This window comes from Phacochoerus africanus, chromosome 6 (genome assembly GCF_016906955.1).
Source record: "Phacochoerus africanus isolate WHEZ1 chromosome 6, ROS_Pafr_v1, whole genome shotgun sequence".
Taxonomy (NCBI): domain Eukaryota; kingdom Metazoa; phylum Chordata; class Mammalia; order Artiodactyla; family Suidae; genus Phacochoerus; species Phacochoerus africanus.
The window spans coordinates 16,657,213-16,668,343 of NC_062549.1; the positions used below are offsets into that span (position 1 = coordinate 16,657,213).

Consider the following 11,131-nt stretch of genomic DNA (forward strand, 5'->3'; position numbering starts at 1 on the left):
AGGTGGTCCCCCATTCTTCTCTTTCTAGTCTCCCCAGAGTCCATGGTTTACCTGGCCTAGCCAGGTACCTACCTTCTGCTTCACCTCCCTCCCCCCTTCTGTATGATGCTTTGATCTCCATCTGAAGACTCAGCTCTATTCTGGCTCCCAGGGCAAATCCTAATGAGAGGCAGGGGTCCTTAAGCCACAGGAAGGGTTCAAACAGGGGGTGTCAAGATCAGGTTTCAGGTTTAGATTTACTGCTCTGGCTGCAGCTGTGCAGAGGGTGTTCGGCTTACACGGTGGTGATAAAATTGTCATTCTGTTGGAGCAACCCAATGACTTTTACATGTGCATTGCCTGTTTTATGCCGCGAACAGTGACAGTACCTCTGGCTGTTTGCAGAAGGCTGTTGTTATCATTTTATTGGAGATGAGCAAACCAGGCTGAATTCCTGAAAATGGATATTTTTAAGAGGGTCTCCTCTAAGTCACCTTGGCGGGCCTTGAGCTATGGACTCAGACAGGCCAGGATCTGCTTGCTCACACCTCTGCTTACTGTTTGACCTTGCTGAGTTACTAAACTTCTCTTAGCTTATTCCTTATCTGTAAACTGGGGAGGATAATTGTGTCTACTACACAAGATATCATGATGATTATGTTCCTGGCTGGCATAAAAATTACATTATCTATTCCCCCCCTCCCCCAACTAGTGCTGAAGACAGGCTGGGAGAACTGTGGTTAGGAGAGAATGGGAATATGCTGGAGGTGTGGGCGTGGGGGATGTGATGTCTCTGAGTTGGATGGGCAGAGATGCCACAGTTTTGCCTAAGGATAGCATTGGCTCTATCTGTCTCAGTTCTAGCTCAGATATCCTGATGGCCGATAGGCTGGTCTGAATCCACTTATGTTTGGATTGGCTGCATCTGGGCAATAGCTATTCCCTCAAGAGGTGGGTATTACTCAGCATTCTCTAGCAAAACAGAATTAACAAGGACTGTGTGTGTGTGTGTGTGTGTGTGTGCGTGTGTGTGTTTATTTTAAGGAATTGGCTCACACGATGGTGATGGTTTGGCAAGTCTAAAATCTGCAGGGCCACCCTACAGGCTGGATACCTAGGGAAGAGGTGGGGGTCTGAGCCCAAAGGCCATCTGCTGGCAGAGTCCTTTCTTGCTAGGGGAAGATCAGTCTTTGTTCAGCTGGTTGGATGAGGTTCATCCCATGCTGGAGGGCAAAATCTGCTTTATTCAAACCTGCTGATTTAAATGTAAATCTCACCCCAAAACACCTTCACAAAAACACCCAGGATAATGTGTGTGTGTGTGTGTGAGAGAGAGAGAGAGAGAGGGAGAAAGTGTGTTGATGAGAGTGGTACCCCTGCTCTCCCAGTGTTCTCACTCTCTGAGTGAGGCCAGAGGATGGAAAGGCCCGAGGGGCACTGGGGGACTCCTCCATGAGATGGCGCTCACAGCTTGTCTTTGTGTGTGCCTGTGGATTTCTAAAATTAGAAGTTTTTTAAAAAAGTTTTTAAATTTAGTTTTATTGGAGTATAGTTGATTTACAATGTTGTATTAGTTTCAGGTGTACAGCAAAGTGAGTCAGTTACACATATAAATCTATCCATTCTTTTTTCCACTTACAGTTATTACCAACTACTGAGTATATTTTCCTGTGCTATACAGTAGTTCTCATTAATCATCAAATACACACACACATACATATCTCCATTCTTTTCCAGATTCTTTGCCCATATAGTTTATTACATGATATTGAGTAGATTACCCTGTGCTATAGAGTGGGTCCTTGTTACCTATCTATTTTATGTATATAATATATATAAAATATATGTAACATATATAAATATAAAAGTCATATATATAGCATATTATATATATTTTATATAAAAATATAAAAATCATATCTATATATGCACTTTTATATATAAAAGTCAATCCCAATCCCCTAATTTTTACCTTCTGCCCCACATTTCCCCTTGGAATCTAACAAAAAAATGATACAAAAGGACTTACAAAACAGAAACAGACTCAAGAATTTTGAAACCAAATTCACATGTGTGCCTGTGGGTTTTATTTTTGTTTTTGCTTTTTTTTTGCTTTGATTAAAAAAACACTCATCCTGTAAATTATATTCCATTTTTTAACATTTTAAAATTCATAGAAGTATAGCTTGGCTTTTCTGATCTAAAAGCTGGTTCATGGGCTTCATGTACTTTCATGATTCCTAGGGGGTCATAGTTTTGATAATTTCTTTTTCCTCCTGGGATGTGGTGACAGAGGGAGGTGAGAAGCATGTTGTAATCTCCCCACCTTAATGCCCCCGAGTCCCCCTCCCTCCCAGAGGAGCTCACAATCTAGCTAGAACTGAAGATCTATCTACTCCTATCAAAGACTCCAGGTAGACTTTGAGATTATACATTAGCGATAAAAACAAGATAGTATCGCTGGATGAAGGAGGAAGAGATTAATTTTCTCTGGAAGCTTCTTGGAAAAAGATTGGAACATCAATGGAGCCTGAAGGAAGGACACGATTTATGGTAGAAAATACCTTTTCTGAAGACTGTGAAGTAAGAGCAACACAAATAACCCAGGTCCCGTCCTGTGACAGCCTTGCCCCGGGCAGACCTTTGCCTAAGAGCTGTTTGAGACAGAGACCCTGTTTATAAGCCTGAACTAAAAAGGAAGAATGTTGGAGTTTCCTTTGTGGCTCAGCTGAAATGAATCTGACTAGCATCCATGAGGACGTAGGTTCGATCCCTGGCCTTGCTCAGTGGGTTAAGGATCCGGTGTTGCCGAGAGCTGTGGTGTAGGTTGCTGATGTGGCTCGAATCCTGCATTGCTGTGGCTGTGGAATAGGCCAGTGGCTACAGCTCCAATTCGACCCTTAGATTGGGAACCTCCATATGCCACTGGTGCGGCCTCAAAAAGACACACACACACACACAAACACAGGAAGAACGTGAGTGGAAGGAACACAATTTTATGAACTCAAGAAGTGCCCCCAACTTCTGGAGGGAGGAGAGATCAGGTTAATACTAAAGCAGAGCTTTGGCCGTTAAGAGCAAATATTCTCTTTTGAAATTATTTCAGGCAAGAGTTAGCAGGAGGTGATGGGAAAATGTACAACTTGGGAATAAATAAATGATCAATGGCAGATTTGTATCATACTTTATGGTTTAGAAAGCTGAATCACAATGCAGGAATTTTTTTGATATTTCTGTTTAACAGATGAGGAAGCAGAGGCTTGGCGAAGTTAAGTGAATTACTTCAGATCATATAAACAGTAAATGGCCACATCCTGTGGAGAGAAAGGATTCTGGAACAATTCCTTTTTTTTTTCCTTCCTTTTTTGACTGTCCGTGGCACATGGAGTTTCTGGGCTAGGGATCAGACTTGAGCTGCAGTTGTGACCTACACTGCAGCTGCGGCAATGCAGGAACCTTAACCCACAATGCTGGCTGGGGATTGCACCTGCATCCCAACGCTCCAGAGAAGCTGCCAATCCTGTTGCACCATAGCAGGAATTCCTTGGAGCCAAGCTTGATCCGTTTTTAGCAACTTACAAAACTCTAATCTTTCTTCAATAACTATTTATGTAGCACCTACTATAGGCAGTTACTAGGTATCTATTTTCTGATACCTGGTTTCTCACACCTGGAAGCTCAAGCCTAATGAACAGTTCTCAGCTGGGGTGATTTTGCCTCCCCCCCACCCAAGCCAGGGGATGTATTGCAAGATCTGGAGACATTTTTGGTTGTTGTGACTGGGGAAGGGGGTTGCCGCGAGTTGGTTGAGGTCAGTGATGCCGCTACACATCTTACAATGTATGGGACAGCCCTGCACGACAAAGAGCTTTCTGGCCTAAACTCTCAAGGGGCTGAGGCTGAGAAACTCTGGTCTGGTGCATCATTCATTCATTCATTCTCTCACTGATTCTATTAACTTACTGAGTACCTACAATGGACCAGGCACTGTTCTAATTGTAGAGATATGGTGGGGGAAAAGACAGAAGAAGTCCCTGTTCTCATGAAAATGAATTAGTAATAAGGAAACTATCAGGTGGTGCTAAGTGCTCTGCCGAAAGTTCAGATGTGTTGGTACAATTATGTGTTTATGTGTAACTTGGGGGTTGTTTTGGATTGGCTAGTCACACAACGCCTTTTAAAGAGGTCATATTAATGATTCAATTTGAATGGCAAGAAGCCGTCTGAGGAAAGGTCATGTCAGGGTGTCAGATCAAGGGAATGGCATGTGCAAAGGCCCTGCAATGGGAATACAGTTGGGAAGTTATCTCGAGGAACAGGAAGAAGGAAGGTCAGGGTATTTGGAGCATGCAGTGGGGTGTGGGGTGGGGGGAGGAGAGGAGGTGATGGAGATGATACTGGAAAGGTTGGCTCATGCTGCGTCCTATTAGGATTTGTTAGCCAAGGTAAGGAATGTGTATTTTGTTCTAAAGCCTTACATGTGGCTGTTTTCATGGTAAAAAATGAGAAGGGTTATGAAGAAAAGGAAGCATAGGTCTTCCTCTACTCAAGCTGGGGTTGTATCTCGATAAACCAATCATAAAGCAAAAATATCTTAAGTGGAAATGCATTTAATACACCCAACCTACTGAACATCATAGCTTAGCCTACTAGCCTGTCTTAAATGTGCTCAGAACACTCACATTAGCCTACATTTGGGCAAAATCATTGAACACAAAGACTATTTTGTAACAAAGTGTTGACCATCTTGTGTAATTTATTGGATTTATTGGCACTGCACTGAAAGTGAAAAACAGAATGGTTATGTGGGTATGGAGTGGCTGTCAGTGTGTTGGTTGGTCATCACTGAAATCCTGTGATGGGCTGGGATCTGTGACTTGCTGCAGCTACCCAGCATCACGAGAGAGTATCAGACTTGTTATTGCTAGCCTGGGAAAAGTTCAAAATTCAAAATGAAGCATGTTTTCCACCAAATGCATATTGCTCTCACACCATCGTAAAGTTGAAGTTGTAGGTCAAACCATCATAAGTCAGGGACCATTTGAAGAGTCTTGGGGTCAAATTGACTGAAGGGCACAATATTGAAATTGGTAGCCAGAGAAAGCCTCTGTGAGACCTAGATGTTGAGAAGGAGCCAACTGTGGGAAAGCCTGGGGCACCTGGGAGACTCCGGGGGCTATGGGCTAAATTATGCTCCCTGCACCAGCTGGCAAGTTCAAGTGTTGAAGCCTTGCCTCCAGTACCTCAGAATGTGACTGTATTTAGAAATAGGACCTCAGAGAAGTGATACAATTAACATGAGGCCAGTAGAGTGAGTCCTAATCCAATCTGACTGGTACACTTAGAAGAAGAGAAAATTTAAACACGCAAAGAAACCCCAGGGAGGTACCCACATCTGTGAGGTCACAGAGAGAAGGTGGCCTTTTGCAAGCCAAGGAGCGAGGCCATGCAAGAAACCAATCCTGCCGATATCTTGATCTTTGGATGACCAGCCTCCAGAGCTAGGAAAAAAGAAGTGTCTGTTGTTTAAGCCACCCAGCCTAAAGTGTTTCATGCAGCAGCCTGAGCAAGTGGACTAATCCACCTGGGGCTTGGTTTTCTGGCCTGTTGAATAAAGAGCTGTTGTGGATCTTTACGTTCAGGTTCTTTCCAGTTCTAAGTGGCTTTGACTGTAAGACAGACACAAGCTCCTCCTGAGGGCTGCCTGCACTCTGCAGCTTTCACTTAGATCCTTAATCAGAGAATGATGGAACAGTCCTGGGGAAAAGACAGCAGCCCTAGGGAGGAATCTGGAATTTGATATGGGCTTCCCATCAATTTCAAAGAGCGCCTGGGCTGGGAGAATTGCCCAGTCACTGTTGTCCCACATAAAGGGGATGCGAAACCCCAGATGGAGATCCGTGGGATCACAGTGGCATGCCTGTCTCTCTTGAGGACAGGCGCAATTCTCTGCCAGAGTTTCCAGAGGGGAGATGGAACTTCAAGAATGTTCCTCTTGGAAAGAGTTCACTAGAGCCTACAGGCTCCACGGAGGGATGTGAGCTCCCTTGGTGCTGGCTGCAGGCAGGATCCCTGCCTTCTGGGTGAAGGAGCCTTGTTGGCTCTTCTTGTTCTTTTGGCTCTTATCTTGTCTCTCAGGGGAGGGCTGGAGGATGTGACTGGCTCCAGGACCTCAGAACAAGATGGTTGGAGCTTCTGCAAAATTCATGGGTGTCCGGCTTGCCAAAAAAATTCTGACCTAGTAGGCAGCATCCTTGGCCTCTCAACAAGAGCACTTGCAGAATGGTGGTTACTGTTTGAGCAATTATTTTGCTTCTAACTTTTTCCTTACAAATCAGGATACATCAGAACATATTGAAGGGGCAGACTGTGCCTTGCTGGCCAGCCTTTCGTAGTTAACCATCTGTCCAAATACCATGAATTCAACAAATATTTACTAAGATATTCACATTGCTTACAATTTTTTTTTGGGGGGGGGAATGGGGATGGGAAAGAGACACAGAAATTAAATCAGCATGTGATGTGGTATGTGTGTGTATGAGTGTGTGTGTGAAGTGTCTGAATAAAGTAGCTGGTGGGGAGTAGCTGAGTGCTAATTGAATAAATGAATGAATGAAGGAAGGAACAAATGAATGCATTGGACATTTTACCCTTTAGGTTCTATTTGTCTCTACCTCTACGTATTTGGTGTAAAGTTTTACTAGAATGTAACTCCCTCTATCCCACACCCCCTGCCCTATGTAAGTTTCTGACAACAGGTGTCTTTGTTTATAGTAATCAATGCTGCATCCCCATCACCCAGAGCCACACTTAGCACATGGTAGGCATACAACTAGTTTTTATGGAGTTAATGAATGAACAACCTTAAGAGGACAAATGGATCTCTCTGGGTCTCATGCATTCCTTCAGCACATATATTCTAGGTCTATGTTGGGTTCTGAGGATGCAGAGTGGATCAGGTTCAAGTCCCTGACCTCAGGGGTGGTTTACTGAGGGAAACACAAGTGAATGCAGAATTCATTGCATGTTGATGATTTCCATGATGGAAAGGAGGAAAAGGACACTGCGTACAGGGCTGTAGTTTAGGGAGAAGTGAGCTGAGCAGGAAAGAGTGGGAGGAAATAGCATGAGTGAAAGCACAGAGCACTAAGCGTGAGAAGCTTGGGCTGCAGTATGTTGGGCAAGGCTGGGCTCCTGGCACTTTATGGGGGGGCGGAGATGGGAGATGGGGTTGAAGAGCTAAGTGGGAGTGAGATCATAAGAGGCATTCGATGGCATGCTCAGAGCTGTGGACTCTAACTTGGACATTAGCGCAGAGCCATGCAGGTGGGGAAGTGTCAGATGAGACATATTTTAGAGAGATCCCTCTGCTCACAGAGTGGAGAATGGCTTGAAGGAGGTTAAAACCGGAGTCAAGGGGACCACTGAGGATGTTATCCCCATAATCCAAGTAACAGATGATCATCCCGGGCAAGCAGAGGACACAGGGAGATGTTTAAGAGGCAGAAAATAGAACACATGTTAGCTGATCAATGGTGGGGGTCAAGAGAAGAAAGTCTAGGGAGGGACTCTCTAAGGATCTGTGTCTGGGTGAATAGGGTGCCAGTTACAAAGATGGAAGAGGTGGGAAAGACCCCTGGCCAGTTATGAATGGACATCGAGCTTCAGAGGAAAATCAGAATCACTGGTGTTGATTTGGAATTGCTAGCATAAGGTGCTGGTTAAAGCCTGAGAAAGATGAACAGAGCCCTGAAGACAGGACCTTGGGGAAACTGCAGCATCTAAATGGGGAGGAGTCTTGGGCATCGAGAGGTGATCAGAGGGATGAGAAGAAAACGAGGAGACAGTGATACGTCCTAAAATCAGATTGTGTCACCTCATTACTCTGTGGCCATCTTGGGTCTTATAGGATAAAGCCCTGTCATTGGCATGCATACCTGTGGTACCTTCGAAGCTGCCAGCTGAGAATTCATCCCTTTGTGTTTCTTCCTAACAGAATCCTGATTTGCTTAGCTCTCTACCCTCTTCTCATGGAGTCAAGGGAAACTGGTTCAATTTCTAGCTCCAGGGATCAATCCTAACTAGTCCTGCCTAATCAGCATATGACAGTCCCTGGCCCTATCAGGCTCCAAACAAGAACCTCCATTCTGTGCTAGAGGGAAATAAGGAAGAGGTAGGCTCAGCATCTATTGGCAGCCTCAGGATAAAGCTGACCCCGTGGATGACTTCGTCGAGAGGTAAAAGGACTCCAGATTTTGGATGATGGTGATAGACTGTATTTTTATTGTTGTTGCTATTGCTTCTATTTAATTGTTCTTCATTGCCACCCCACCCTTGCTATCCGGACCCACATTGCTAACCTTGGCATGACATGCTTTCACTAATGACTGTGAATAGATGTGCCATTTGCTCTTGAAGTATGACCGGGTGGGGTGGCTGGGACTCTCTGGTTTTTGCTGTCTAGCATGAATGAGAATGGTACGGTCCAGAGAGTGGCTGCTCCCAAGGCCTGGGCTCCAGAGTCAGACACAAATGCTGTCTGGAGCTGAGACTGGCTGAACTCATGTTATTGTCAAGCCCAGTTGACAAGATCATGAACATGAAACGAATATGTGTTAAATGACTGTGTGAAAAGCACTGAATTGCTAAAGCTGTTTTATTATGCAGCATAGCATAGTGAGGTCTGGTGAAAATAAGAGGTTGCTGCGTGGCAGAATCCATCAACTCAGGGTATACGTACTTCCAGAAAATCAGGTAAAATTTTCTTATCCTTTAAACCTTTGTGGGTTAAAATTTTTGGTTACTTGCATCCACATATCACGCTGTTCGTGACTAACTTTCCTCAGTCTTATCTCCCTAAGCATTTTGGGCCTTTGTTAGTATCATTGCCTCTCCTTGAAGACCCTCTGCTTTACCTAACAAGTTTTTATTCATCCTTTACAATTTAGATCAGTGTTCTCTTCTGCATGAAGTCAGGGAAGGTCAGGAAAAGTCTAGCATTTCAGTCTTTCTCTTATTTAGACCTTTATCACATTGCATTGCACCTGTTTACAAATCTCTCTAGACCATAAGCATGGCCCCCTTGCCTCCTGTTTCAACCCCTTTCAAGCCATAAGCATAGTTTGTATGCCATTTTTGTATCTGTTGTGTCCAGCACAGCCCCGGTATATAGTGGGTGCTCAGGAAAATTTTGCTGAATAGGTGAGTGATATTTTGAATGCATTTGTGTAAGGCATTTGTGGGAGAAGACCAAGTACTTGTTTGCTGTGTTTCCTTTGAGTTGCAGGTCACGAATGCAGTTAGACTACATTGTGTAGTGTGATATAGAAGCAACGGTCCACCAGATCCGAATGAAAAAAGAGGAAATGTTGAGAATCCAAGAATATCAATCTGACCAGCACGTTCCAGCAGGTCAACAGGCTCTGGGATTTGGCAGCAATCTTGTGTATTCAGAGACTCAAAGAATTTTCCGACCCCATGAGAACCATTTTTGCAAAGACTAGGAGACTTTGAGGTTATCTTGTCTGATATACTTAGCCACAAATGGCCTGAAGAAGCTTACATTAATGCACATAACACACATCTGATTTTTGTCATCTGACTACACAGCGTAAATGCATATTTATTGGCCCTACCATTTCCCAGATGATCTCTCATAACACCAGAGACCCATTTTACAGATAAGAAAACCGAGACTGAGGGAGGTCAAACAACAATCTCAAAGTCACACAATTCATATGCCACATTTGGGATATGACCTCAGAGTCTCCGACTCCAAGTCCAATTTTTTGTTTGTTTTCTGGCTGGTAAAGTAGAGCTAATGACATCTGCCTTGATCACATTCCAAGGTTGCTGTAAGGATTACATGAGACTGTATAAATAAAATTCTTATTTAGATGGCATTAAAATCAGTGACACTTTGCTGGAGGTGTTTATTTTCAGTGCCTTCACCTGATGTATTGAGAAACATGGATCTTTGTGGCATCCTAGGATGCTGGTGGGGAGATATATTTGGTGGGGAATGTGGGGCTGCCCACCTCCTCTCAATTCATCATGGTACAGGCCATACACTACCAGTGTCCTCACTGCTGAAAATCTAATGGAAATAATGGCTACAATTTAGAAAATGCCCATGAGCCTGCAGCTTTATCCATATTATTTTTAACCCTGCAGTAAGATGGGTTTTGGTAGTTTCTTTTTATCAGAGAAGACAGTGAGTTTCAGAGAGGTTGAGTAATTTGCCCACGGTAACACAGCTGATGAGAGACAGAGAGAGGACTTGAACCCAGGTGCATTGATTCTAAAGCACAGGCTCATCATATCTGGTCCTTATTTTTTGTTCTAATGGTTCATGGATGGGGTTCTGGGTAATTCCTTTCCCCTGACATATTATGATTTATAATCTTAAAAAAAATCAGTGTCCTTCCTTAGATGAAAAATCTGTGGTTTGTGAATCATTTTATAGACATTTAAAAACATAATTTCAGCTGGTCTGGATCAGAAGCTGAATTTAATCCAATGTGTGTTGGCTGTTTGTACTCATAATTTGAACATGGGTTGAGCAAAAGCATTTAATGATTTGGAAATTAAATTGAGGACAAGTCATTGCATCTTCTCTTCTGTCTTGATAAAATAAAGCTGCATAAATTAGACACTTAAATGCAAATAGGCAGATGGACCTTGGGAGGAGCGATTGAGGACACAGGCCAGGGGCGGCTTTACAATGGCCTGTTGGCCAAATCTGGCCCATTGCCTGGTCTTGTATGGCCCTCAGGAGCGAAGATGGTTTTTACATTTATAAATAGTTGGAAAAAATATGGAAATTTGTTTTCTTTTTGTTGTGTACATACGCTTATAATATTTGGATTTTGCTTATGGGCCCAGAAAACCCTAAATCTTCACTCTCTGTCCTCTCACAGTGAAAGTCTGCTGACTCGTGACACAGGCCTTGACCCCCCTGAGGTGAAGGATGCAGAGTGAGCGTCTCCATTATTTCTGGAGCTTTCTGTTCTTTTTCCTTCAGTTCATTGCAACAGACATGCCTGTGAGCTCTGTGCAGATGCTGGGCACTAGGGAAGTGGAAGTTGATAAGGCCAGTCTCTCATGGGCCCTTGGACCCTGTGGCTTTGCCTTTTGCAGAGGAAGAGGGTTT

General features: G+C 43.8%; 1 long non-coding RNA gene across 1 annotated transcript in view; it reads left to right on the forward strand.

The window, feature by feature from the left end:
* LOC125128760 (uncharacterized) overlaps positions 1-9,885 on the forward strand; it is an 86,407-nt gene extending 76,522 nt beyond the window's left edge. Inside the window, exons 3-5 of the long non-coding RNA XR_007135308.1 lie at positions 7,976-8,216; positions 8,647-8,733; positions 9,266-9,885. This is a non-coding gene — a long non-coding RNA (uncharacterized LOC125128760). The remainder of the gene's footprint in view (positions 1-7,975; positions 8,217-8,646; positions 8,734-9,265) is intronic.
* The last annotated feature ends 1,246 nt before the right edge of the window (positions 9,886-11,131 follow it).